Source organism: Dinoponera quadriceps, unplaced genomic scaffold (assembly GCF_001313825.1).
Source record: "Dinoponera quadriceps isolate SergipeBrazil2010 unplaced genomic scaffold, ASM131382v1 scaffold2088, whole genome shotgun sequence".
In the NCBI taxonomy this organism is placed as follows: Eukaryota; Metazoa; Arthropoda; class Insecta; order Hymenoptera; family Formicidae; genus Dinoponera; species Dinoponera quadriceps.
Window position 1 is genome coordinate 1,298,972 of NW_014556152.1, and position 27,157 is coordinate 1,326,128.

Genomic DNA, 27,157 nt, shown 5'->3' on the forward strand with positions numbered 1-27,157 from the left:
TCACTGTTTTCTTGTTTCTTCCAATCTTCTCTAATTAATTCCGTTTGGGAAGAAAAACGTCTCGGCACAATTTGCCGGGAAAACATCTTCTTTTTTGACGACAGGACACGGGGAAATGTTATTCTTTCGAACAATAATATTGTGCATCGATAACATCATTTCGTTAGGGTGTAAATAGAAATCCCAGGATGCTAATTCATTCTGCGTCTAAAGAGGAAAGTGAAGTATGGTTACAGGTGAGAGAGTCCGAATTACAGAATCATGAGAGATCAACGCAGAAATAGGGTTCCGAAAGGCGCGCCACTGCCTGCGCTCCCTTATCCGGCTTTATCCCCGAAAGCTCGCCAGGACCCATAAAGCCCGGGCCAGGGCCGAGTTAAATCAAATTCGTTCCGCGAAACGGTCCTCCCTGGGAAGCGCGTTTCGCGCACGCAAACGAGATTCCGCGGCGACATTCCCAATCACTCTTCCATACGGTGTGCCTCCACGCGGGGTTACAAGGCCGGCCGTTCGCATATATACACACATGTGTAGCCGAAATCCCGATGTGTCGGGACAAGGAGGGAGACGGGACCTTAACCCTTGTACAACACCCGAAAGCGGGTCGCGATATACCTGAGCCGTGCTTATGAATCAAGTATTGTGCGCGAATGCCGACCGTTTCGGTCCGTGCCTCGGGTGAAGTGACCAACCGTTCCGATTTTCGGCTCCTATTAGACAGAACCCTAAGCCATTTGTCTCGATTTTTTCACTTAATGGAAATAATACAGGATATAATAAGTACAAAAATTCATTAATCTCCTTAAATTGCGAAAGCCGCCAATAAACGTGAAAGTTCATCGTGTACGAACAGCACCCAAAAGCATCCGACGTTAATATTCCCCGCACCCTTTTTTTGTTTGTGGACTACAGAAAACATTAAAGCAGAACTGCAAGGTTTCTCTTATTGAAATTATTTGATTTTCTAAACATATAATTATATATTTTATGTTCCGTTGATTGCTTTCTTAATTTTATTTCAGTCTAATTTTTTAGATATTCCATAGATTTAGAATGATTATTTATGTTAAAAAATGTTGTTGTTTTAAATCGTTTTAAATCGATATCCCGTAATTGGCTGATGAAGAGTTGGCCATCCGGGCCTCGAAGAATCGAAGCGCCGAAAGTGACGCGGCAGGCACACGAGTCGCACGCTCATCGAGTAAATTTTTAGAAACGAGCGGAAAAAGTTCACGAAATCGTCGATCGTTCGAGTAAACCGTTTCTCATAGCCTCACGATTGTCCACTATCTAATATGCCGGTTTTCCTACTTTCCAGGAGAATTTTCTCTCTCCCTTCGAACGAGTCTATTCTTCTCGAAATATTCCGCAAGCTCAAACGATTCCGATCTAAATGCAAGAGACGATGGGGACGCTCGGATCTTAACGGCCGATCTCTAATAGTAACCAGAGATTTACTAGTAAAGCGTGACCGCACTGTTTCTTGAGTTCTATCGCGATTTATCCACGCTGCGCTTACCAATCGCCCGATAAATCGGTTTTTCACGATACGTAAAGCGAGATGGATAATTCTAAGCGTTATCGACATTTTTCACACGTTTGTATTTGCAAGATCTATAAAATCAATTGGTTAGCATGCGCTTCATTTTTTACACGATACATTGTTCACCGAAATAATTTTAAAAATATTTATAGAAAGAAGATTGATATAGTTTCTCTCCGAGAATATTGAAAGGAATGTTCATCGAAATGCGGGAAGAGAACAAAAACTAGGATCATATCTGAATTTTTTAATGCGGTCACACGATATGAATGATTTAAATATCTTAATTAACCGGTAAGGGCTCATCTATGGCGCATATTTCATAATTATCGCATGAAAAAAAGACTTAAATATAAGACTGAGAGATGAAGAAGGTGAGAGAAACACCACGGCTTGATGCACTACCACATCGTAATACGAAACGGTGGGAGGAAATTTGACGAAATCCTCAGGAGATCGGGCGTCTTAAATGAAAGAGTATAAGGCAGGTGGAGGAATTACATCGCAAAAGGGCAGATGCGGAAGAAGGAGTATCTCGGAGAATCGCGCGAGAAAGAAAAGAGGAAGACACTGATAACGAAAGTTGCAGCCGGCAACAAAGTTGCCGCGGTTGCCCTCCGGGCTACGTGCGAGAGATATTCTTTAACCGCTTACGATGTTGCGTGCAAAAATATCAGCGAGCTTCCACCCTGCCGAGTGTGAGCGTATTTTTTTCCTCTTTTCTTTTCCCCGTTTTTTTTTCTTCCTTTCTTTTTATACTTCCCTTTGCGCTCTTAAATGGACGCTTTAAATAGAATTTGCCTCAACTCCGCGGCAGTGGCGTGAAGTCAAAAAAGACCCTGCGTTTTCATTTCGCCGCGGAGATATTTTGCGAGATATAACAGAACGACTTGATGCGCTGAATTCGTATCATTGAAAATTTCGACATGACGTTTCTCGGTAGTAAAGAGCAAGAACAACGAGGATATCCCGGCGGATCGCGAGTCAGAAAACAAGTCCGCTATCGAGACGAATCATCATAAAGATCGTAAACGAAATTTTCAGACAACGGTTGCTACAGGTTGGCGGGATTCTAGTTCGAAGGTTACTTCAAATGTTACACCGAAAAAGAGATGGTTACGTTCGGGTGAATATTTGCCGAGGAATGTTGGAGTAGTTTGTTTTATTTAAATTGGGCAAACATTGCTGAATGTAGCACACTGGAGGAAAAAAAGTGCTACATCCTAGTAATATTCATTTAATCCGAATACGTTCCTCCAACGTTCCTTGGCGAATGTTTACTTGAGCGTAGCAGTTTCTTTCTCAGTGTGAACACAAAATAGTCTGTTGAAAATGATAATTTTGTCACAGGTCAGAGCAAATTTTCGCCAAAGTCGATGTGAAATTGACCGAAGAACGTAGACATCGGTAAAACAAATATTCGCTCATTCGATTCGTTCGGGTTTTTCGCGCGCCCCCAAATATCACGGCAAAATTGTATCGTACGTGTGCACCGCCGCGCGTTCGGCCGTCGCATTCCTCGCCACGCAGGGGGTTCTGCGGACCGGGGCTTTAATTCCGCGTGTAAGACATTGTCCGCTTTAATTACCTACTCTTCGTCGTCGGTGGCCGCGGAGGGACGAAGAAAAGAGTCCGCTGGGCGGCCACTTCGAGTCCCTTTCGCGCGGAGAGAATGGACGAGATTATATTGCGGTGGATCTCGCAACGCCGGTGGACCACCCCCTCCGGTCTTCGCCGCGCGCGGGTAAAGAAAGAGAACACAAATTACTTAGTAATACTCCTCGCCGAAAATGTTCTGCACCGTCCTGCGGTTTTGCGGTGCTATTCGAACACACCGCCACTCGTACGAGAGGCGCTCAGTACGTGTATTGTATGTGTGATGCGTCGCAAATGTAGCACAGGTAATTCTACTTCAACATTTTTGGGAGCGTAAAAAATTGAGACAAAAGGGGCAACAAAATGTTACGAGCGAGCGTGGGACTCTTTCGTGAAAATTAGTATAAAAATGTGACATTTCGTTCTAACGAGTCGAGTAAGTCCTAAAAGGCTCGAGCGGCTGACGTGTAAAAGAGTTTTCTGTATTACCCTAACTCGAGCGAATTCCTCGTACGGTAATTCCTGTTCGGCGCCGTTATAAGGCGGCGGGGCGTTTCGCGACAATTATCGACCATCCGCTTTCCCTGCAATTACAAATCGATCGGGTCGGGAAAAACTCGCAGAAAAGATCTGCGCGCGTCGGTGCTTTCATCTCGATCGACATCGGCGCGGGATAAAGACATAAAACGTAACGGGCGTTCGTGAAGGGAGTGCATAATGGTCAAGTGTGCGCCCATAGGCGGTGGCATTTTGTCGCGCGGGGATTTCAGACCCCGTGAAAATTGCACGCCTCTTCGAATCCGTGTTTGTCCTGTTTCTTCTCAATGTTTTTGTAACGTTTTGTAATAATATTCACGGACGTCTGAAAGAAAAAAAGTAATAACAGAGCAATAGTGACAGTTCTTATTTTTTGTCAATGAATAAAGAAAAAACAGAAATTACACGGAGAAAAATAATTTGCTGGTATAGCAAATTTTATGCTGTCACAGCGAAATTTGTCAGTTATTACATGGATAGAAAAACGATTTGTTAAGAATACTAATTGCTATTCACTGAATTATTTTGCTGTGGAGGACAAATTAGTAAATATACAAAAACACTATATTTATATAATTTTTTTTGTTTTAACCGTAAATTAACCGAGAGGACCAATTCACTCAGCAGAATTTTTCTATCCCGGCAACAAAATTGTTTTTGCCCTAATTCCGAATAATTCGCCAATTTGATTGTGTCAACTAAATTTTACTAAATTTTAATGTGTATTACGTTTAATTAAAACCAATCAACATTGTCGATCGTTTAATGTTATCAATTCATTTTTTTATTTAATTAATTGAATAATTGGAATGAAGAAAATAAATTGTAATGCAGAAAAGAAGAAAGGAAAATATAAAGAAAGAAAGGAAGGAAGGAAGGAAGAAAGGAAGGAAGGAAGGAAGGAAGGAAGGAAAGAAGGAAGGAAGGAAGGAAGGAAGGAAGGAAGGAAGGAAGGGAGGAAAGAAGGAAGAAAGATTCACACACAGAAGACCACGCAACGACCGCGGATCGTCTGCCCCCGTCCTCACTCTTTACTTTCATCCTCAACTCCTGCTTCGTCCCTTCTTCCTCTTCCTTGGTGTCTCTCTCTCTCTCTCTCTTTCTCCTCTACCTCCGCTATCCTTCTGCCTTCTCCCTTTTCGTGGCGCGACGATGTGTGTGGTCCGTCGTGGCAGCCGCCAGAAGAGAGAGAGGATCGACTCGCTAATAACACTCTCGGCCCTTCCGGTCCCCCGCTTGCCTCCTCTCCTTGTCTTTCGCGCTCCTTCCCGACGCCGCCGAGGGAAAAGGGTAAAAAGGTACCAAAGGGCCCCGGTCCGCAAATCGTCTTCTATGAATGCCTCCACGTCCCCGACGGCCTTAAACCCCTACCCACCCTCCAATCCTTCTCCCGTGCGAACGTCACTCGTCATCCGCGATCGGCAACTTAAGTTCCCGCGGGATGAAAGAGAGACTCTCTTCCTCTTTATTCCTCTTTCGGAAAGCGTATCCGCTCAAAAGGCGCGAAATCTTCGTAACTCGACATTCCGTGACGCAAAACGATCACGTATGCGATCCCTTCGCTGATTATTATAATCAACGTTACAATTCTCAGTGTATCCTTTGGACGTACTCGACTTGCTTCTTGTTTCGTTAATTACGATTAATACACCGTTTATTCATACCTCGTAAAGCGATTCGCTCTTTCAGAAAGTATATCGTAACGATCGTCCTCCCACCCAACGATAACCGCCTTTTTACGATTTGCCGAGAGGCACGACACTTGTCGTGCTCGGGAATTTTTCGCATTCTATCGCTTCATTATAAGGGCCGGCTCGCTTGCATTCGGCTCCCGGATTCGGAGGACCGACAAAACTGCCCACGAAGTCGAATCACGCCGTCCTCTTAGAATGTGTAGGAACCTGTTCTCGGTTCCCCTTACCGCGATTTCTTCGGAGAGGACAGTCCTTTACCAGACGGATCGTTTTCATCGTTTATGTTCCTTCATACTTTTACAGCGCGATTTTAGAAATTACCGATTAGTAGCGAGCATTTTATCGACGTGTTGGTTCTCATGATTGGATGAAAATAATGATATTTTTCTTTGTAGTTATTCAACTCACAGTTAAGTTCTACTTGAATCATTTATATCGCGTTTACTGCGAATCTTGTTGCGAAAGTTTAGTCCGACGAATGCACGGAAAAAATGAATTTGCTGGTACAGCAAATTTTATGCTGTCGCAGCAAAATCTCCGTTTACTACGTGAACAGTAAAACGATTTGTTAAGAATACTAATTGCCGTGCACTGGATAGATTTTGTTGTACGAACAAATTAGTAACTGTAGGAAAATTTGTTCTAACGGCAAATTAACGGGCCCCAAATTTACTCGGTGAACCTTTGTTATCCTGGCAACAAAACTGTTTCTGCTCTGATTACAAATAATTTACAAATCTAAATTATGCCAACTAAATTTAATCGCTGTCGTAACGAATATGCAATAGCATATTTCTCTCTACGACGGCAAATCTTTTTTCTCCGTATGTTGCAATCGAAAAATGGTTTTACAATAAAAAATAACAGGTCAGGCACGTTACGCATTCTGAAGTTAAGCGGGAGAGAAGATGGGGAATGAATTATGGCGTCTTAAAAGGCGTCACTTCGCGAGGACCATTCGTGCTTTATCGTTCCTGCTGGAGCGCATCCGCGCGGGCACAAAGTAATAATCGATTGTCGGTCGGTCTAAACGCCGAAAATTTACGTTCGCTTTACGAGTCGTCGTTCTCCCTTCGCCCCCTTGACCGCGGTCCACACAACAAAACGCGACGCTCGCGACGGCGTGAACGCGAAATCCTAAACTCAAAATTTAGAGCCCAAACTGTGATTTACCGGGCCCTTAAACTCCCGTTTTTTCATTCTGTTTTCACGCTTTCAGAGAGAGATTACGAACGATGAATCCTCCGAAGAGGAATTCGTCGTACGCATCAACACACGGCCTTTTCAAATATTCCGTAGGAACCGTTGTATGATATTGTTTCCGGGAAGGCTACTTTGTTCTGAAAATCTCCCCGAATGACGAGGCATTAAAAAATACTGACACACCTTTTCTCTCGCCGCCTTTTAAACAATCGCCAAAATATACAGATTCAAGGTGTTATCTTTCTTCTTGCATAAAGATAAGTGCTCGACTATTGGTGATAATTAATTGTAAACAAATGACATTCGCGCTAAATTGCTTTTATTGTTCGTTAATTTTACTTCATAGTTAATCAAATTGATGACATTTGCATCTCACGACACTTTTAATCGTCAGACGGTGTTTCGCAAGAAACATACGTTCTCGTAGATATTGAATGATAATTTAAATATGCACACACACATACGGCCCGTAGATTCTACGCATTCTCCCGAAGTCAATAGCGGGACGCTTTTGATCGGTCGCCTCCTCGATCACGTGTTTCAGCCAATCGCGTGTAAGCGAATCGATAGCGGAATCAGAAACGATCGTGACTCTCTCGTCGGCGTGGCTTCGATCTTCGAAGCAAAATAATATCACCAGTCATCGAAGACAATGGCGCCTTATACGTGGCGTCTGACTACGCGGCGAAGCCGACGCCGCACAAAGTCGCATATTCCTTCCCGCAAACAAGCGAACAAGCAAATACGCGGGACAAATGTACAGGGTGTGCTCAACGGAATCATCCGTCTAGCATTTTGCAATGCGCGTGCCATCTCTTACGTGTCGCAATTAATAGATCGAAAGACCATTTTCTATCATTTCACCTGTATCAAAGTATACAATTTGACAATATATTAAAGAATGATCTTCTCGGGCCATTTAACATCTGAGAAATTCATCGATGAATTTCTTATTAATTTTTATCGTGGAATATTGATGTTTGTGAATTGCTTCTTTTGCTCTTCATCATAAGTTGATTACTCGGCATTACGTCCAATTAAATCCTCGCGGAACACCCCGTATGCCGGAGGATCGAAGATAAAGGTACGGCCGTCGTCTTGCTCGCGCGTGCATTCTGCGTGCGCACGCTCGTGCGTTTCTCACGCTTTTGATCGGACGCACATTAGGTGATCGCGCGATGTCACAACGCGGTTCCCGAGAAGATCCAACGCAATCAGACTGAGCGACGAATATGCTAATGAGCCTTAATAATCCTGTCTCTCTATATCACGCGGAGACCCGATAACGTCTTGTAACAGACGTAATCGCGATTACGTTTCTCATCTCTCCGAGAATTTCTGAGGTTACCTCAAATGACGTATTTTCAAACTGAAATTAAGTATGCGCGAGCAAAGCGACTGAAAATTACCCAAGCTTGGGAAAAGATATTCTTTCATTTCCACGATCAATTTTCTCCAAATATCATAGTTAGAGAATAAAATCTTATTTCGAATGAAAGAATAAAATATTCTCTGACTTATTTTTACCCGAGAAATTCGCGATTGTGTATCATCATCATCACATCCTGCATAATTGTTGTGTGTGTTCCACGAGTAAACGATGATTGATGATGACAATTAATTGACATATTCCACGGTATGTCGAGAGATTTAGATCGCAACTGCGTTCTAGTTATTATGTATCATAAGAATATCGACAGTTCCCGCGAAGAAGTATCGGAGAAATGACGGTATTAGGATTAAGTGGGTGTTACTTGAATGTAGCACTTTCTTCTTTCGATATACTACATTCCGGTAACACTCGCTTGAGCCAAGTAAAATAATTATTTCGATTGCAATCTTTGGAAAATATCTACTTGAACGTAGCACCGGTTTTTCTACCGGTATAATTGCGTTAGACAAATTTCCCCGAAGAGACAGAATGGTTCATTGACATAGCCGTCAAGATTGATGAAATATGTCGCAGGTGAGAGAGAGAGAGAGAGAGAGAGAGAGAGAGAGCGGTAAGTGCCGGTATTTTCACGGACGATTAGCGACGTCGATTGCACTCGCGTAACTCGGATCCGCATTAATGCGAATATAATTGGCGTCCGTCGCGATAGTTAATATCGATAGTAGCCGGCGACAATTTATTTCCGAGGCGAGCGCGTAATATCGACGTTAAGTGCGTTATTAGAATGTGTGTCGTATAGAAATTTATATCACCGCGCTTACGGGCACGCCCATGCACGATATCTCGAAAATACACGCCATGAGCCTAATTGGGTCGCCTCGCCTCTGCATCTTAATTTAATTCGATCAAAGTCGAATCTCTAAACGGGAGGTAGAAAAGACGTATGACGCGAGATTATAAACGCGATATGGAATAAACAGCCCCGTCATTACGCGTCGATTTTACACTTTGACGCAAGCGGGACAATTTTTCATCACATCACACGGGTCTCCCTGAAAGAGCCTATTCGTCTCGCTTTTCGATACATCGACTAATTTCGCGAGTGACGGCTCTTAGCGCAAAAATACGGTCTAGTTAACACGTAAGAACGAAGCACGCGTGTACACACGCGAGTTTACTGCTTTCGACGCATCAAAGGAAATCAGTGATTTATGTTACGCGCGGCGTACACTGTTAATTTGCAAATTCCGCGAGCGCGACGCGCCGGCGGCATTAAAGCCTCACAGACGAATCGCGCGGTGTTTCAGGAAGTTTTCCATTGACGACGGTAAACCGGTCGTATGAGAGCTCGCGGCTGAAAGCCATTTGTGCGGTGACACAAATGATTTTGATTAACTCGCCTTGTTATGAGCGTCTGCAGCGATGCAAAGCATAATTAAGTGCACGCCGATTTCCACGGAATGCATTGTGCGTTACTTTTCACGCGTGCCACGAGATGCTATCATCGGCGTTAACGGCTAACAACCGTATTCACTTGGGCGCAAAATCGAGACGATGATCGCGATCATTTGTAATTGCGATTAATCCCGCTAAGGAACCCCCCCCCCCCCCNCGTGTTAAAATCATCTTCTTCCCGTCAAAACGCAGCGCAGGACGAAATGTCCGAGATTGACGGTCACACTGAGTTTTCGCTTGGATCTATTCGACAATCAAACGCGTTTTGGTTGAAAGAAACGGAATCACTGGTTGTAAGAAGAACTAAATGTAATTTATGGGAATTAGAAAAGTTGTTCCCTTCAACTAAAACGCGTTCGGTTTGCCAGGTAGATCCGACCGAATTCATCTTTCGGCGCAGTTCCTCGGGTTTTACAGGTAAAAATTTGCCGAAACGTCAAATTTTCAAAACAATTTCCAACGAGACGCATTTTAATAATATCGTCATTTTGTTTCCTTAAGAAATTACATTACCCGATATTATCTGCGAAATTTCGGCGGTGAAAAGTCGGCCGCGAAAGACACTTCAACGACGAACTCATTATGACGAATACGCCGCGATTCAACGTCCGTTTCGCGAGAATGCACCTTCGTTAAATTCGCGCGCCGAAAAGGTCGGCTCAATGCGTGCAACACGCAGCGTGGCTTTTAATCCGCATTTCGCGCATTTTCCGCAATCTATCCTCGCGGCAAAAACGGTGAAAACCACAAGAGGTGCTTTCTAATTTGGCCGAAACCTCCGTGAAAAAACGCCCGACCTCTAATCAACGCGGCGAATTGTTATTGTCGCAGGTGTAATTTCGTCGCGAACTAATGGTAAAACTAGTTTGCGATGAGGGATCAATGTGAAATTTCGATAGATCGGAAGATCCAAAATCCCGAGTAAAAATGCATCTATTCGGTCGGAAAGGAAGCGATTTTCGGTAAGTTGGGAAGAAGGCCCACTAGCGTGTTCAACAATCGCTTTTGGCTAATAGCGGCGTTATAAAACAATTACAAATTTACTACCTCGTGGCTAGGCACTCGCGAGATTTAACTTATACAGGGAGGAAATAAATTTTGCAACAACAAATGTTTGTCAATATAGCGACAGCAAGAAAAAATTTGTTTAGACAGCAGAATGATCTGTTAAGAGTATTAATTGCTATTCGCTGGATATATGGACAATGAATACTCTTAACGAATCTTTCTTGAACCTTGCGAGTGAGGCCTTCAACTCGCCGCTGTTAAAACGTACGTCTTACAATCGTACGACGTCATCAAACCCACGTTTACTGTGTTCTCACGCGTAAGATAGACATAATCCACGTGGACGATTTTCTAATCTCCCGACTCTTGTTTCCCCAGCGAAATTTTCACGCGCGAGGAATTGTACTTTGTTATTTTATCATTTTCGCGTTGAAGTGAAATCTCTTTCTAAGAGGGGGAGGAGAGAGGGAAGGAATGAAAGAAAATTCATTCAATTTCCAATGGTTCATCGAGAATTCGTCGAGATTCCCGGGAAATCAACGCATTTTTTTGCAAAACTGCGGCTACTCGATGCAACTCTACGGATAAGCGTCGCATAAATTTCAGCGCGATCAGCACGGCCGACATACCGAAAAGAAAAAGGAAAGAAAGGGAAAAAATGCGCGTTTCCCGCACCGCTCACGCGACGCATCGAGCGACGCATCGAGCGATTTCGACATTCCGCCGATCGACGATGAGATAAGACACAGTCGAATGTCGTCCGTTGCAACGGCGGGTATTACGTACCGCTAGAGTCACGCACGGCACGAGAGTTGCGCGAAAGTTTCATTAAAATAAATCTTTTAATGCGCGCGCGTGGCCTCACAGCGTCGGTTGAACTCCGCTCTTGTACGCGTTTTCAGCGCGAGGTAGGCCGACCGCAGAACGGCGTTAAATGTGTAACCCCCGTGTGTCTGGAAGTGCTCGATGATTTATGGACTGTTTGCGGTGATGCGCCTACCATATTGAATTTAAAAGGGAATAAATTCAGCCGCGTAATGAAGCCTGTCGAAGCGTATAAAGTGGCCTGCGAACTTATTCTTCCCCCACTCTCTTCTCCATTCTTCTTATCCCAACGGAGGAGGGCACTTCCCGATTCACTTTTGAGCGCAGTTAGAAATATTATTTCGTTGCTTTCCCGCGCAGTTAAATATTCTTTCGCACGTAATAGATAATATAGCTTCGCGGATTATTTCGATTTCATCACCGAGAAAAAGTTTGGCGATAAACGCGCGCGCATGAAAGTGTCGGAAAGAACTCTCGATTTCGAAGGGGATCGACTGCTAGCACAAGGCGAGACAAGATAGCGATACGAAGAATCAGCGAGTCGACGTGACGGAGCGATCGATTATGAAAGAGTTGCTTCCGTGCGCCTCATTGTTTATTCAGACCGCATACTTTATTAGGGTGGAACGAAGACAGACCGAGCTAGATTATGAGATCGACTCACCCCCGCTTGGTGTATCTCACAAAGATAGAGAGAGAGAGAGAGAAACGAAGGATGAGGTGCGGGACGGCGAGTTACGAAGGCGAGTAGGGTGTGCCGTGCAGAGTTGTAGAGGATAACTCGGATACCTTGTACAGAGCTACCGGCGTTTAACTTCTAATTGAATTGTGAATCCCAATGCCGGGGAGCGGCAGCATGGAAAGACCCGGCAGTTAAATCAACTGTGTGAACCGTCTAATTGAATTATCAATCCCCGGTATGGAGGACCGGCGCCGAGGAAAAGCCAGAAAGATCCGAGGTAACCGGATTAGCGCGAAGAAAAATCGGGGCCGAGGGGAGGAAGAGAAGGTTAATTGCCCGTGGATTACAAGGATGTAAAACCGAAAGTAAATGTTGATGAGAGGCGTGATTGTGCTATCTCGAAAAAAAGGAGCCGCGCGTCTTTGCATATTTTGCGTCTTGTACGAGAGAGATTCGAATATTAAGGCCATTTTATCAGGCCAATGGTCGAAGAAAAAGTTAATATCAAATTTTTTGCAAATCTGCCGATTTTTACTCTCAAATTGGGGAAGGATGTGTAGCGGGAGGAGATATTCACGTGCGTTAACGGAGTGAAAACGGACGGTTATCGATATGTGCATTTATCTCCCACCGATCGTGGAAATTTCCAAATTAGTTCCAAACTCGCGCGGTAAATAACTAACGTCAACAGTTATTGATAATTATCGTCGCGATTTACGTCGTGGCACCGCGAACTGTTAGACACTCACTGGTACGGCGGAACAAAGTTCCAGGATCGAAAGTCGAGCGTAAGCGGCTTGCCGTCGTAACAACTCTCTCTCGCGCTTTCGGGTAATTAATCAAATCCGGATCTGGCGCGGAAGGTAAACTTCAATGAACGAACGATACGTCGACGAAAATATCTTAACCGCATGCGGAAGCGGGAATACAATCCGTCTAGACGATGCATTTAGCTCGCTAACTCGCGCCAATGCGAAGTGCGATTCGCGCATTCGATGTGGCATTCAATTAAATAATTAATAACACGAGAGAGAAAGAGATATTTCTTTCATATATATTTCGCTTGTCAATAATTTATATTGATCTTCATGTGCTTCGTCAGTATTGATTACACTACTTGACAAAACTTTTTTGCGGAGACGATAAAAATTCTAAGTTTCTATCAGCTTTCATATGCTATACTTCGATATATTAATAATTAGTATGTAGTTTGAATGCACTTATCAACACACTGCCAATATCTATTCAATACTGTTAATTGTTATCACATATCGTAGGGACACCCTTTAACTTTATCATATTCTTTCAAAATTGCTTCTAACCAAGTTTAAAAACATTGCCATGACTCTACTAAAATTAATTTTGCATCCGACTGCTAATTTTTTGCGATTAGTAAAAATCGTTGGCAGTTTAAGGGGACTGACGAAGGAGGAAGCGCGCAGAATGTTTCGGCGAAACTGGGTTTCGCGGTCTGCCGAGCAGATTAAAACTGCAATTATAGAATGGCCCGCTAAGAAACGGCGGTTGTAAAATTAAAATAATTTAACTCCAACGTCATCGACGGCTTCTTACGAATTCGCTCTCTCAAACGGAAGGAAGGAAATACAAGGGAGAATGTATAAAGGGGGACTTTCTTCTCTTAACGAATTAAATCCTCAAAGTTCGGTGCGAGATGACGGAATATAAACCGTACATTTACATTAAGTAAGGAACAAGAAAACTAAATAATGCCCGAACGAGAAATGTATTATATATCTTTCGAATAAATTTTTAAACAAAATACGGATGTTAACGTAATTTTTAATACGATAAAGAATCGTGAGAAATGCTTTTTCGTTTTTCTTTCTTTGGACGTAAAGACGAGCCTCTTATAAAGGAAGTGGAAAATAATAAGACGGGAAATGTTCGTTGAGCTACCTACCGACAATTTATATTCAATTTTCACGCGTCGGCTCGAGCCATCTCGCAAGAAAGATCGAAGGCGCGCGAAGGGTGCAATCTCTCGTAGGACGGGCCGCGAAATAAATGCGCGCGTCTCCGAATTTTCGAGTCGGCTTTTCTCAAACCGGTCACGTAGGGCACGACACTCGGCATATGAACTATCGGCCGACATCAAGCAGCTCGCCAGGCACCCGTAACTCCACCCCCTCTTTTCCACGCATTCCCCTCGCGGCACTTCGCTCTCGAGGATATAAGCGGACGAAACGAGTTTCACCCCTAAAACGCTCGAGGGTAAGAACGGGACGGGCAAAGCGGCGCGATCCGCGATTCCACGTAACCGGGGAAACTTAAACGAGATAAGTCCCGTCGGTCGCTATTTCTTCGCGAGGTACGAGAAAGCGCAGCGCCCGCGAAAAGTTGCGCGAATCTAGCGGGACGAACTTGCGTGTTTGTAGGTGTCTCCTGATAAAGGTATCACGCGGCAAAATACTGCGCGATTACCTGCGCGAAATAAGGTCGATAAGTTGCTCGGAAAGCTTTTTGAGCAACTGTTACAATTGTTTGCACGGGACTGAAGTAATGTACGAAATCGTACAAGAATTTGGATGGAATTAAAAAGTTGCCTATTTCGAAAAATGAAATATTCAGATTTTAGAAACGCTGGGAAACTCATTCAATTTCAAGAATACCTTCTTGGTGTTTTTATTTCTGATAAAATGTTATTCCTTTAGTTTCGAGAAGCCAGACGAGCGGAATATTATATTTGCGTAGAACAGATGCCAACAAACGAAGTCATTAGCCCGAAAAGACGTTTTCCACGAAAATGTCGCGACTTTGGTACTCCCAACAGGGAGAGAGTGAAAAAGAGAGAGGCGCTTCAGCTGTGGCGATGCCCGCATTTGGGAGTCGTTAGCAGTCAAGTGATCCATCTACAGAGGACGATGTAGAGAGGGAGAAAGAGGAGGTTTCTCGCGTAGAAGGAGACAGAAAGGCCTCGCTCATTTTGGAAAAGCCTTAATGCAATCTAGGCTGAGATCAGCGCGCGCGTTCTGCTCGGTGCATTCAACGACTACCTCGTCGTCGTCGTCACCGTCATGGTCGTTCGTTTCTGCAACCGTTTGACAGAAGCCGATGCATTCCGCGCGACATCGCGACTGTCGTCCCGCTCTGCTCGTCTCGTCTCCCCTTATTTATTGCCGCGGGAGCGGACCGGACAAACGGATCGATGGCCCCGACCGGGTCCTCCGCGCGGACCCCGAGACATTTGGCATGTGTGTATTCAAATCCGTCGCCGACGACCGTTCGCGATACGCCCGCGGTGGACGATCGCGACGTCGACTGAATTAAAAATAACCGGTCCGATGGTCGTGGATTCTAATTAGACGCCGCTCGTGAGAACAACGGCGCGGAAAGATCGGTCGAGTGCAAGAATCGTGATTTTCCGTGTGTACGAAAATTTCAATTTCTTTGCGAGAGGAGGGGACATCCATTCGTTTGCCTTCGAATGGTGATAATAATACCGGCGCATTGCTCTTTCTCACGAGAATGTCGAGGAACGCTATTATGCGCGATGAATAACGTATAAACACAAAGTTGCGCTCGTACGAATAGACGCGATCTGGGATAAGGCATTGACGGACAAGAGGCTGCCGCAACGGGTTCTGGCAATTTTACGACCGTCCGCGGCACTTAAAGATCATACTTTTGCGTGAATTTCTCGTGCGACTGATGAGCGACCGCTAACAATGCACGGTCATACATCGAAGTCACCAAAGCTCTCCTGCATACAAACGGACGGCGCGTTTCGTCGCGATGGCGCCGAGAGGATCGGTGCCGCACATTCTCTGTGTCCTCTCAATCAAACATCGGTTCGCGAGAAGAATCGTAAGATTTTTGGGGGGAAATCGGATCTGTGTATATTGCCGAAAAAAATTCAAAAACTGGGACAACATCCCGAAAAAGTCGCAATTCCGAAAATCGGGGCTATCTCTCGGGAAGGAAGTGAAGTTTGTCTTGCAACTTCTTCCAATATTTCGGGGGGTTGCCCACACAGCAAAAAATTTCACACAAAATTCATATAAAATTATAGTACCCATAATATATTACTTGCTATTTTAACATTTACAAGTGTTATTTTAATGGTACAAACCAAATATGTTAAATTAACGTATAAGTTAAAGATTTAATACAAAAATACGAATAACGAAAGCCAATTTTAATACAAGTACAAAATGTTTCTTATCATATATATTCAGTTTTCGAAATTGTGACTTTTCGAGATGTTGCGCCGTTTCTCAAATTTCGTAATTTATACACGTTCACCAAGTCGCCCGGATAAAGCGATGTATATTGTATCACATAGAGCGGCGTTCAGTTATATCGATCGTTAGAAGTGTCTAAATTTCGTACGAAAATATGTTTCGCCTAAATTTGAAAATACATCCGCGAGTGTTCCCCGCGCGATTACGAAAGACGAGGAGAGATTCTCCTATTTCCTACTTCCCCTTCTGCACACACATGCTCCATTATTAAAAATAGCTCGTGCGCCCGTCTCGTATTTTTGCAGTGAGATCGCTACATATTTTTCTCCGCGTCCCCGAGAGAAATTAAATAATTCCCAATTAAACAAATGTTCCTTCACCGACCGGCGATTCGACTTTCCGGTCTCGTCGGAGGGAAAAGCCCACGCCCGGTCAAAATGGAATTATGACTCGTCGGCGGGACTCGTAGTTACGCGTCCAATCGAAAATACCGTGGAAATTCAGAAATCGGCGTTAACGAGCGGATATTGCGTCAGGCGGCAATCAAGGAATTAGTTTCATTACGCCGTCTAAGGGCACTTCTCTGTGATCAATTCGAAAACTGACACGTTTGGACAAACACGTTCGAGCGGTCGGTGTGTGTTTCGCTGGGATTTGGAAGGTCGAGGCGGACAAGAGAACGGTGGGGGCGGCGGCGGAAGAGAAGAGATCAAGTCCCGATAATTTAATTATCCCGACGCCGGACACACCGGTAGGCAGCCCCCGCCGCTCGCGACAACGCGGAATTGACTGGCTCCGGAATTTCCGCTCCGGGCTTTCAACACCCGAGACACGTCGGAATTTATTTTCCTCCCCATAGATTGCGCATTGTTACCGGCGATCGACGAGGTCCCTAAATTCAACGGCAGGCGCTTTCGAGAGTGTTTGATGCCTTAAAAGCGATGAAGATGGTGTCCGTTCAGAAATTTTATCGGCCCCTCTATTGGAAATGCCATTTTTTTAAAACTTCCCTCGTGGTATTATCCCGTTTGCGACAACAAACAATTAACCGGTCAATCGAATTCAACTTAATTATGTTGTTTCGTATGAGCTCTGCTATATTTATATAATAATCAGCTTTGCTTATATGTATAAAATAAGAACAAAATTTTTCAGTTTCAACCAAAATACATTCACCATCTCTGAATTTACAATGTTTTGTCGATCAATTTTTCAATTCCACATTCATAGAACTTGGGAGATTTCGAAATTCTGCCGATCACTATGCGCGCTATTATTTATAGGATGATCGAAATATAAATGTAGAACGACACTTTTGAAAAAAATGATTTAAATTAAATATGAGATAAATTTGAGATACGATGATGAAAGCGCAGGTCGAACCGATTAAGGTTTCGATTTTTCGATCGTCGAGCAATGAAATAAAAAGTGAAAGGAGAATCACGCACAAGTGTTCCTACACGAGCAGCGCATTTATGCGTGGATGAAATATATAACCGTCAAAGGGTACGATCTTCGTGCGAATCTATCGGGTGAATATGGGAATCGAGCGGATAAGACGCGCTTTTCTATCTCGATTTATACTTTCCACATATTATCTGCCCGTCATTCCTCGTAAACCGATATTCTACCTGCACCGGGCGAATAAGCACGTTGTTATGGTTGCCGGCATGCAGTCTCACCTTCTGTGATTCTCCTCTCGACGAGCTTCAGCGGAAGGTTAATAGATTTTATACGGTCGAAGTGTCGCGACACTGTACATATATGTACGCGAAGTCGCAACAACACTCTCTGCAGCTAGATGGATGGATATTGTAAAGTGATTCTCGAAAGAAGTATAACCTTCGCTGGTCATAATGGGAAGGGGGAGAAATGGAAAGAGAAAACGAGAGCATGGAGAAATTGTACTAACTCTAAACTTTTTAATGAACATTACATGTGTATCTCTGTTCCTAGATTTGTTGAAGATCTCGATTGTAGTGGAAAAGTGTTTTTAAATACGCGCGCGCCGTAGTTTGTACAAATCTTTTCTTTATATTTTTCTTCGCTCGGCCGGCAAAATCTGCGATAGCAATCGTCTTGAACGTTTCACGGTCGCTTGTTATATATATTTCGTTATTTATTTAAAAAATCCTTTTTCTATTCTGCAATATATTATGCTGTGTTATAAACAGAAAAAAATCAAATAAACATAATTACTTGTTTTTCAGCCTTTTAAAGTGAAATAATATTTTTATCAATTTAAGTATATTTTAATAGCTTTACTTGAACGTAGTACTACCTTAATTTGTAAACGAATTGCTGAGCATAAAATGGTTCTAAATTTGAGAGAATATTTGCTACAATCATGTAATGCTTCTTTTCCATTGAAGAAATTAAATGGTTTTAAATTTAGTAAGTTTATTTTCGAAAAATAGGTCCTGGTATTATAAATTTAATACTTGTCACAATTATTACTTTGACACGCACGCACATAAATGTCTATTTATATGGAGGACATATATATATAGTCAATTATATTTTTATTTCTAGTAAGTATTTGTGTCAAAGAATATTGGAGTAACCATTTTACTTGGATAAAATAAATATTACCTGAACGATGACGCTTCTTTATTCCGTGTTCTTTTAAACAAAGTTCTATTTCCATACGAGTTGTTAACTTTTTCCACTTTATTCCACGATCATCGTCCGTGATATCGAGGGACGACGGGGCACGATGACATTATCGGCCGCGCTCGAATAATAAACGAACCGCGAAAATATGTTTATCCCGTAGGCGACTCCCTTGCGGTCTGAACTTTCCGGCAACTTCTTCTTTTTTGTTTTATTGTTTATTCGGCGCGAACTCCGCCGGAGGGTCAAAAGGACCGGCCCTTCGCCAACAAGTAGTTCGTTTGTCCGCCGGGACTGGAGCGCCGGGGGATTCTGCTGGCGTCTTGTACCAACCGCCAGATTAGCTGCCACGTGTTTCACGATGGGAGAAGGAGGACTTCACGAGCTATAAATGTTTTCGCGATAATTTATATTCGAAACGATCCCGGCCGAAATAAACAAAACACTCGCGTTCATCGGGGAAAATATCGCGCATTAAATTGCTATGCGTTTGTAGACACGACGTGAATGGAAGTCAATTGAATCACTTTCCATCCCGTGGACAATGGCGGCAGAAAGACACGGTGGCGTGATTCGCGGGCTACTTGCGAATATTGCTTTTCTTCTCTCTCTTTCTTCCCCGGCAGGTTCAAAGACCGCGGCCTTCCATTTGTTACGGTCTATCCGACGTTTTATGAGGAATTTAATATGTCCGTCCGGGAGGATCCCCTTCCGAGATGGGATAATAACCGCGGGTGTCTGGGTACACTTGCAGAAATAAATTGTAAGATTGCAACAGCGTGTCGACGCGAATATAATAAACGGCGCGTCGTGCTTCCCCGCGCCGTGAAATTCGTCGCATCGCTTAAGTCGGACACCTCCTTTCCGTGGTGGATTCGTTATCCCGGCTAACGTCTCGATCGTTATTACGCGCGCGTTGATTATTCCGACGCCGCGGGACGAACAAGAGATCGGCGTTCTTACATCACCGTGGCGATCAGAGGGAAACCGCATTCTGCATTTTTGAAAATGGGGGAGGGAAAGAGAGAACGATCGCGTATACACCGCGCTCGTTAAGCGGCGCAGCGCGATTCCTCGAGATATCGTGCTGGTCTTAAATCAAGTCCCTCTGCCTCCCGACTGCTGACTGACTTTGAGCCAAGGCCCCGTACACACGTAAAACAAAAGAATCGTTAACGTCCGCCGGGCCCGGCGCAACGGACGGCATTCGCATTCAAATGAGCTATTGCCCATTGCAAAAATGACGACGAGAGCGAGACAGAAAGAAAGCAACCGATGCGCCGGCCGGAGAAATGAGAGACCGGTTTGACGATCGCCTGCGCGAGTTTCTATTCAGATCGGAAAATTGCTCCTCATGGCTTCTTTTTTTTTCTTCTTTAAACCGGAGTGTCGACGTTAGTTAGGGGAAGGGCGCCGAAAACTGTCCTTCCGCGATCTATTATCCGGAACGATCGGTTCGTTTAATTTAATCCACGCAATCGTCGGCGCTCGCGAATAGACCAGAGTCGAGCGAGCAGCGGATAAAAAGGGTGGTCGAATGGACGATTCGCGCCGCCGTGTACAGAGAGAGCCGGGGATAGAATAGTAGTCGATGGCGCGGCGGAATTGGCCGGTGCTCATCTCCGCCTGGAAGCCAGCGCGCCTCCGAATATGATTAGCATATGCATGAGCCGACCGACCGACCGACCGACCGACCAACCAACCAACCAACCCCCTTTCGCGAGCGAGACTGACCACGCGTATCAGCGTCAACGTTCTCTCCGCCACCATCCCTCATCGTCAGTATGTGAGGGCAGGGCCGTCGCGCTCCAAAGAACCCTTATCCAAAGTTAGTCTCTTTGTAAACTCTAGATTAACCCTAACATTATCCAAGTGCTTTGCATAATAAGGCAGTAAAATCTACGTTATCTTGCGCGATAACAATTTTTCACTCCTCGTACGAAAGTGCGAGAGAACGGATAATAGTTTCTTGTTACAACACAGTCGATACACTGTAAAAAAACTTGATGTAAATGACTTAAATTTTCGTGTTACTTTAACATGAGAATATATATTGAAAAGTACACAAATGCATATTAAATTAACATATTCACCACATTTTTTATCGTGTAACGGAAGGGAATTTTATTGGAAAATTTATAATTGAGGGACGACTTTGTCCAGCGAATGGATAACCTCTTATCTCCCTTCTCAGATATGAACGAAAATATTTTGAGACTGCTGGGGTACATAATTAAGTGGAATTTGTGAAGATAAATCATCCCGTACAAATATAAAAAAATATTAATTATTTTATTATTATTCAGAAAACACATTATTTTCCAAGCGCTTACACACGTGAAATTAAGTATTGAAGGAAGAATTTTTTACTATCCCAAGTGCAAATTCGTCTTATTCTTGCAAAAGAAAGACTTGCGGCCCTCTCGCACCCTGCAGGGTCGGCGCCGCACATGGTGGTTTCACGTACCGGCCACTTACAAACAACGAGTCCACCGCCCCGTCAGAAACTTCAATAATACCTTCCGCCTCCCTCAATTACCTCCTATTTAATTACGCCGCCGCATAATTAACGTCGCGAGGACACCCTCGCCCAGCGTGGAGGACGTACCGCCTTGTACCATCGGCTGATGTTCACCCCGATATAACGAGACCCGATGATCATCGAAATGCAATCGATTGCCCGGCGAAATTTTCTTGAAACATTTCCCTAACTACCTTCTCCATCCTTCTTCGATCGATCGATCGTCTCGCTTCGGGGAAGAATGCAACTGTTACTGTAAGATGAAGAATGGGAAGTAGATTTAAACCGGTGATACGTCACATCATTCGCATTGCAAGAATGAGCGAGGAGATATATTCCGGAACGCTGTTTTCTGAGCAACTAATACCGACGGCAGGCGGAAATTCATCGAATGTCTTGTACACGATATACGAGATCTTTCTCCGCATTTCCACTGTGCGGCACATGAGATCGCGCACGCTCGATAAAACTTTCACGGGGTCTCTCCCGTTGGGTTGCATAATGCACTCAGAAACGGCCGGGCGGACGGGCTGGTACGAGGACTTTCTCACGTTTCTTCCGTGGAATCCTTCCACACCCCGCATGTGTGCGTATCGAAACACTCGCTACGCTTAATAAAGTCGGCCTCTCGAATGAAAATTCAAATCCGTTCGGTCGATTTGATGATTTACGTAACGTTACGTGCGACGTGCCCCTCGAATATCCCGTTCGCCACTAAGACGTACTTCCTTGCGCAAAATCGCTACTAAGCGTAATATTTTCAGGAGGATTTGTCACCGACAAATATACTGAAAGACAAAAAATTTAAGTAAATATTTACTAAGGAGTATTGAAGTCATTATTTTACTTAAGGTGGTTGATCCAAAGAGTGCCGGCGATATTAAAGGGTTTCCATACAAGTTTGTTATTTACCGAAAGGAAAGTACTGAAAAAGAAAATATTCTATAATTGTATTTAATTATCTAAATAATAAGTGTTAATTTTGAGCGCGAAATTAAGATAAATATACACACAATGTTATAAACACGGAGGTTTTTTTACCTTTCTTATTAATACTTTACACGTCGATCGAGGTGCTAATAAACGTATGCAATAGAAAGTGCTATATAAATATTTATATATGCATTATTTCATTATATATCGCTGGTATTACTGTAATGCTGTAATTACTTGTAAATCTTCTATGGTTATATTTTCAGATCAAGATGATCAATAAACAGCTAAAATTTAAAAGGACTTCTAAGAAAATAGTTTGACAGATCAACTACCTTAATCCCAATAAAAGAATTAATATTCCTTAGTAAATATTGAACGTAAAATTTGAACGTGATACTTTTCTTTCAGTATATGCACGCCATTCGGTTGTGTCGCGTTTGGACCCGCGCACTAACCGTGTTTCCCCATATCCGTCGGGTCCACCGCGTGGACCTCCGTACGAATCGGTCGCGTTAACGATGATTGCGATCGATGCGCGCAAGCTGCGCAACGTGTGCTACGAGGGAGGATCGATTAAAAATCGAAACGGACGTAACAGCGTACTTCGGCAATGGCGGCGGCTCAACTACATTACCGTATCCTGCGAACGTGGACTGCGAGCGGAGTTGGGGTGTCTACGGGGGTGGCCTCGTAACGGGAAACGATTGGCCTTTAATTGCCCACATCTGATCGGAAACGAGCCTCGCTCCCTGCCCTTCGCCACTTCGATAGGGCAATAATGAAAGCAACCGGCTAAACGGAAAGCAACGTCGTTACGGTAATACGGCTAATGCTCGGAGTTACCGAAAACAAGAACCCTTTTTCGTCTCCCCCCCCCCCCCCCCCNAATTGCCGCTCCCCTCGGGAAAGGTCTCGCAGGAAATTACGAGCGATGGACTCGCCTGGAACTCGTAGCACTGCGTTGCGTCTCTAAGGCGGTTATCGTGGGAAATGAGGGGTAAATGCTCCAGAAAGAATCGTAAATGCATCCGTTTGGTTGAGTCGGAGAAAATTCTTGTTTAGATATGGGCAAACAATCGTTTTGACCAACCAAAGGTTTGGTTCTCTGAAACGAAAATAAAAAAAGTTTGATACAAATTTTGGTTCTGACAATTCAAACACTTGTTTGTCCACGTCCAAATAAGAATTTTGTTCAACTAAATGGGTTTCTCAGTATGCACCTAGTGCACTGACGATGAGGAAAAGAAATTGAAATTTTGCTGACGTTCTTTCGTGATATTTTTTTCGGTATTTATTGGCTAAAAAAAAAGCATGACAACAGAATATATATTTTTGTCTAATATACCTAAGTTTTCTTATTCATTAATTTACTTTCTGGTAATACAATTTTATTTCGCCGTACTTAAGTAAACATTTATTTCTGTGAAGTAAAACTTTATATTTAACAAAGAAATTTTTAAGTCTTTTTCTCTCAGTGTTACGCAATCGAATTAATTAATTAACGAACGATCAAACGCGCTTCGTTCACTTACTTTTCGATTAATATTTCGAATTCAAAGCGGAAAGTTTGAAAGATTCATCCGAATCGTTGAACGATCGTTTTTGCAGATTACGTGATTATTCGCGAGCACGCAGTAAATCACGCAAAACATTACGCTTACGTTGAATCGACTTTCACGCGAGCGACGAAATTAACAAAGCTCTTTCCGGGGCGTCTCTCTCTGATCTCGCGGGGAGTCCCGACGTTTCGCGGAAGTTAATCTCGATTAATGTCGCCGTGATTCCACAGGAGCGCCAGGAGACGTCGCGGCAGTTTCTCGAGGTAGAATTAAGCGAAGGCGCGAAGCGTCGCTTGGCTGTGTAAAACGACGAGATGCGACGCTCGAATACGACGGGTCGTCCTAATCTCGCCTAATCGATACGAAAGTCGCGCGCTTACTCAATGTCACCGACAGGGTCGGCGCCGACAGGGAACTTTCGACACAACCGGGGGACGGTTCCGTCGTCGTCATCGTCGTCGACGACGGCGTCCTCCTGTTTCCTGCGGCGTGCAAATTTGTTAAAGTTTCACTCGCGACGCTGCCGCGTCGACACAGGTACTCTCCCTCTCTCCTCGTCAAGCCGACCGAAATCAGATTGCTTCCGCCGAATCTCCGTTCTTCGAATACTTCGCGGCGCGGCGTCTCGGGACGTCTCTTTGAAGTTGCCACGCGCCTAAGTTAATCCAAGTCCGTCACTATCGGCGATGACTTCCGGAAAGTCTTTCGTCGCGCGAGGGTATCTTACGAAGGGTCCTCGGCAGAGCCGAAGGTCGATGGGGGATTGAAACGAGCGAGGAGGAATTAGTGATTTGCAGGCAATAAGAGGACGCGGGCGAGGAGAGTTTGAGTAATCAGGAAGTCGACGAAGTTTAATGACATCCGGTCGACAGCAGATTTTGTCAAGCAGATCGGTTCTGATAATTCACGCGGGGTAGATCCGCGTTAATGCGAATATCAGCCGTGTAATTTGCACGTAAGGTCTTCGTATTTGATAGTGAATTTGGTCGTATTGTATCGATCTCAGGAAATGAGAGAAATAATACGGGACAGTAGAACGAAAGGCCTGATGTGTTTTGAAAAGTGCATATCCATTAATATTGAAAAAATGCTATACTCTTGAGAACTTCGCTGCAACGTAGTAGCTCTCACAACGTATTTGATGCAATTTGTTGTTATAATTACAGCACCGCTGGCCGTTCCGGAAAAAAATCTACATGTCAAAATGGCATAGTTGCATGGCACAGTTTACTGACTTTGTATACGACTGACATATCTTTCATACAGCGACGCGAGCGAAAAATAGCTATCTTTTAAATGGACCTCACAATTTTTTTAACTTCGACGCAACAGTTATCACATAGTGAAAATATCTCGTATACGTTCCGCGTTAAAAAATGAGTCGGATACGATCTCCAATTAATTAAACATTTGAATTCATAATCGTCCGCTGTATTTTCACGTTATGTCTCCAATTAATTAAACATTTGAATTCATAATCGTCCGCTGTATTTTCACGTTATGTCTTTCAATGAAAAGCTTTGCGACGGATATCATGTTTTACGAAAGACGGGAAGATAGTGTACACAGTGGTATATATATATATATATATATATATATATGTCTAAATCCCAATTCCACGTTTACTTTTGACTTTTTCACACCATTCGAAGAGCGTCAAATTATCGATCATTGTCGCACACAGTTCTGCATCGAACGTCCCTTTATCAGTATCGAGCAGAACCACCTGAAAAGGTAATCTGCACCGTTGTCCGGAAAAAGCACTGTCGATGCAAATGGAAAACTGATTGAAGAGTGGTAGCTTAACCACTTTGATAGACTATCGATCGACGAAACACGCAAAGGTACCGTTTTGACCTGGCTACACTCGTAATTGTCTCTCGCGAGATTGGCATACAATTTCCGTCCCAAAAAAAGCGACCTCCTGTGTCCCCCTCTCTCTCTCATATACAGACGTATGCTTTCACCAACTATTTTGCTCTCACGCAACTATCAGTCCTCTTCGACACTTTGATATATGCTGTAAATACAGAATTTGATGCCATCGTTCCCTCGCATCGCATGACTTAATTCGAAATTGCAATTTTAACCAAAACACACACGCGCAAGTCGCGTATGTGACAGTCAAAAACATGGTCTAATGTGAAGGAACGATATCGTGCAATTCGAACGTCTGTGTGTGTATGCATAGCAAAAATACATTTCCAAAATTTATTCTTACGTCAGCTACAGATATCATAGGTTTGTTTTCGCGTCAACACGTGACTTCGAAATTTCGAGTGTAATTAATACTTGCCGGTCCAAGTATAATTTTCACCTCGTTATTATATCTGTGGGCCTCATTATCAATACTGTTCCGTTGCCAATACAGGCGTCCTAGGTTATCGACCAACATAGCCGCTTGCCTACGAGAAGGCCATGCGATAAAAAAAAAAAAGAAGAGACGAATTAATAAACAACGGTTGTTAGAGGCACATAAGCTGTTAATGGCGAAAAATAAAGTTTTATTTGTGCTAACATAAAAGTATATTGTGAGTTTATATATTAAAGTGAGAGTCCTACTTTTTGGTGAAAAATAGGCCCACATATCTATTTTCGAGAATACTTTCGAAAGGATCCTTTTAAAAGGATGAAAATTTAATGCGAGTGTAAATGTAATTTAGATTAGAAGAGACAAAAATTCTGAAATTATGTGAAATTATATAACTGAAGTACAAAATATAACCATCATAAAATTAGCAAATTAATATACATATGTACAAGTATGTACATATTTACATACAATTGAATGCCAAGCCCACTGGACATCTATATAGTTTCGCGTTTCTTTGTCACTGCATTTGTTTCTCTCTCACCTCTTGAATGCATGCTGCGTAGCATAACCTCGATTTATCACGAACGAATCGGGAAACGCTACATCCGGAAAATATCACCGAATTATGTATCAAACCATCAAGTGGCTCTTCCGTTTACTGGGAGATAATTCGCAAAAGTATCTCTTGTGGTGGTTCTACCGAATTCTTCTCACATACGCGGCTTTGTATCTGGTATGTTTCCTCATATGGATAATATATTATCACGCATCTCTCTTGATATTCTGTGCGTACGCATGAGAGCACGATGCTGTCAAGGATTGCCGAAAGTGGTAAGTGAGTGATTGTAGCCCTTCTCTGTTATCAATAAAAATGCCGCTAAAAGTGGTTTAGGAAACATCTGATTGGCGGAGAAGCCATATTTAAGGCACTTTTATCGATAAAAGAGAGTAAAAATACGGGCCAATATGTCTTTGCGAGATACATAATAGATTTGCGAAACGTTTTATTCCGGATTTGACGGAAATTTGTAAAAATAGGGGCATTATGGGATAATATTAAGATACTGAATGAAAAT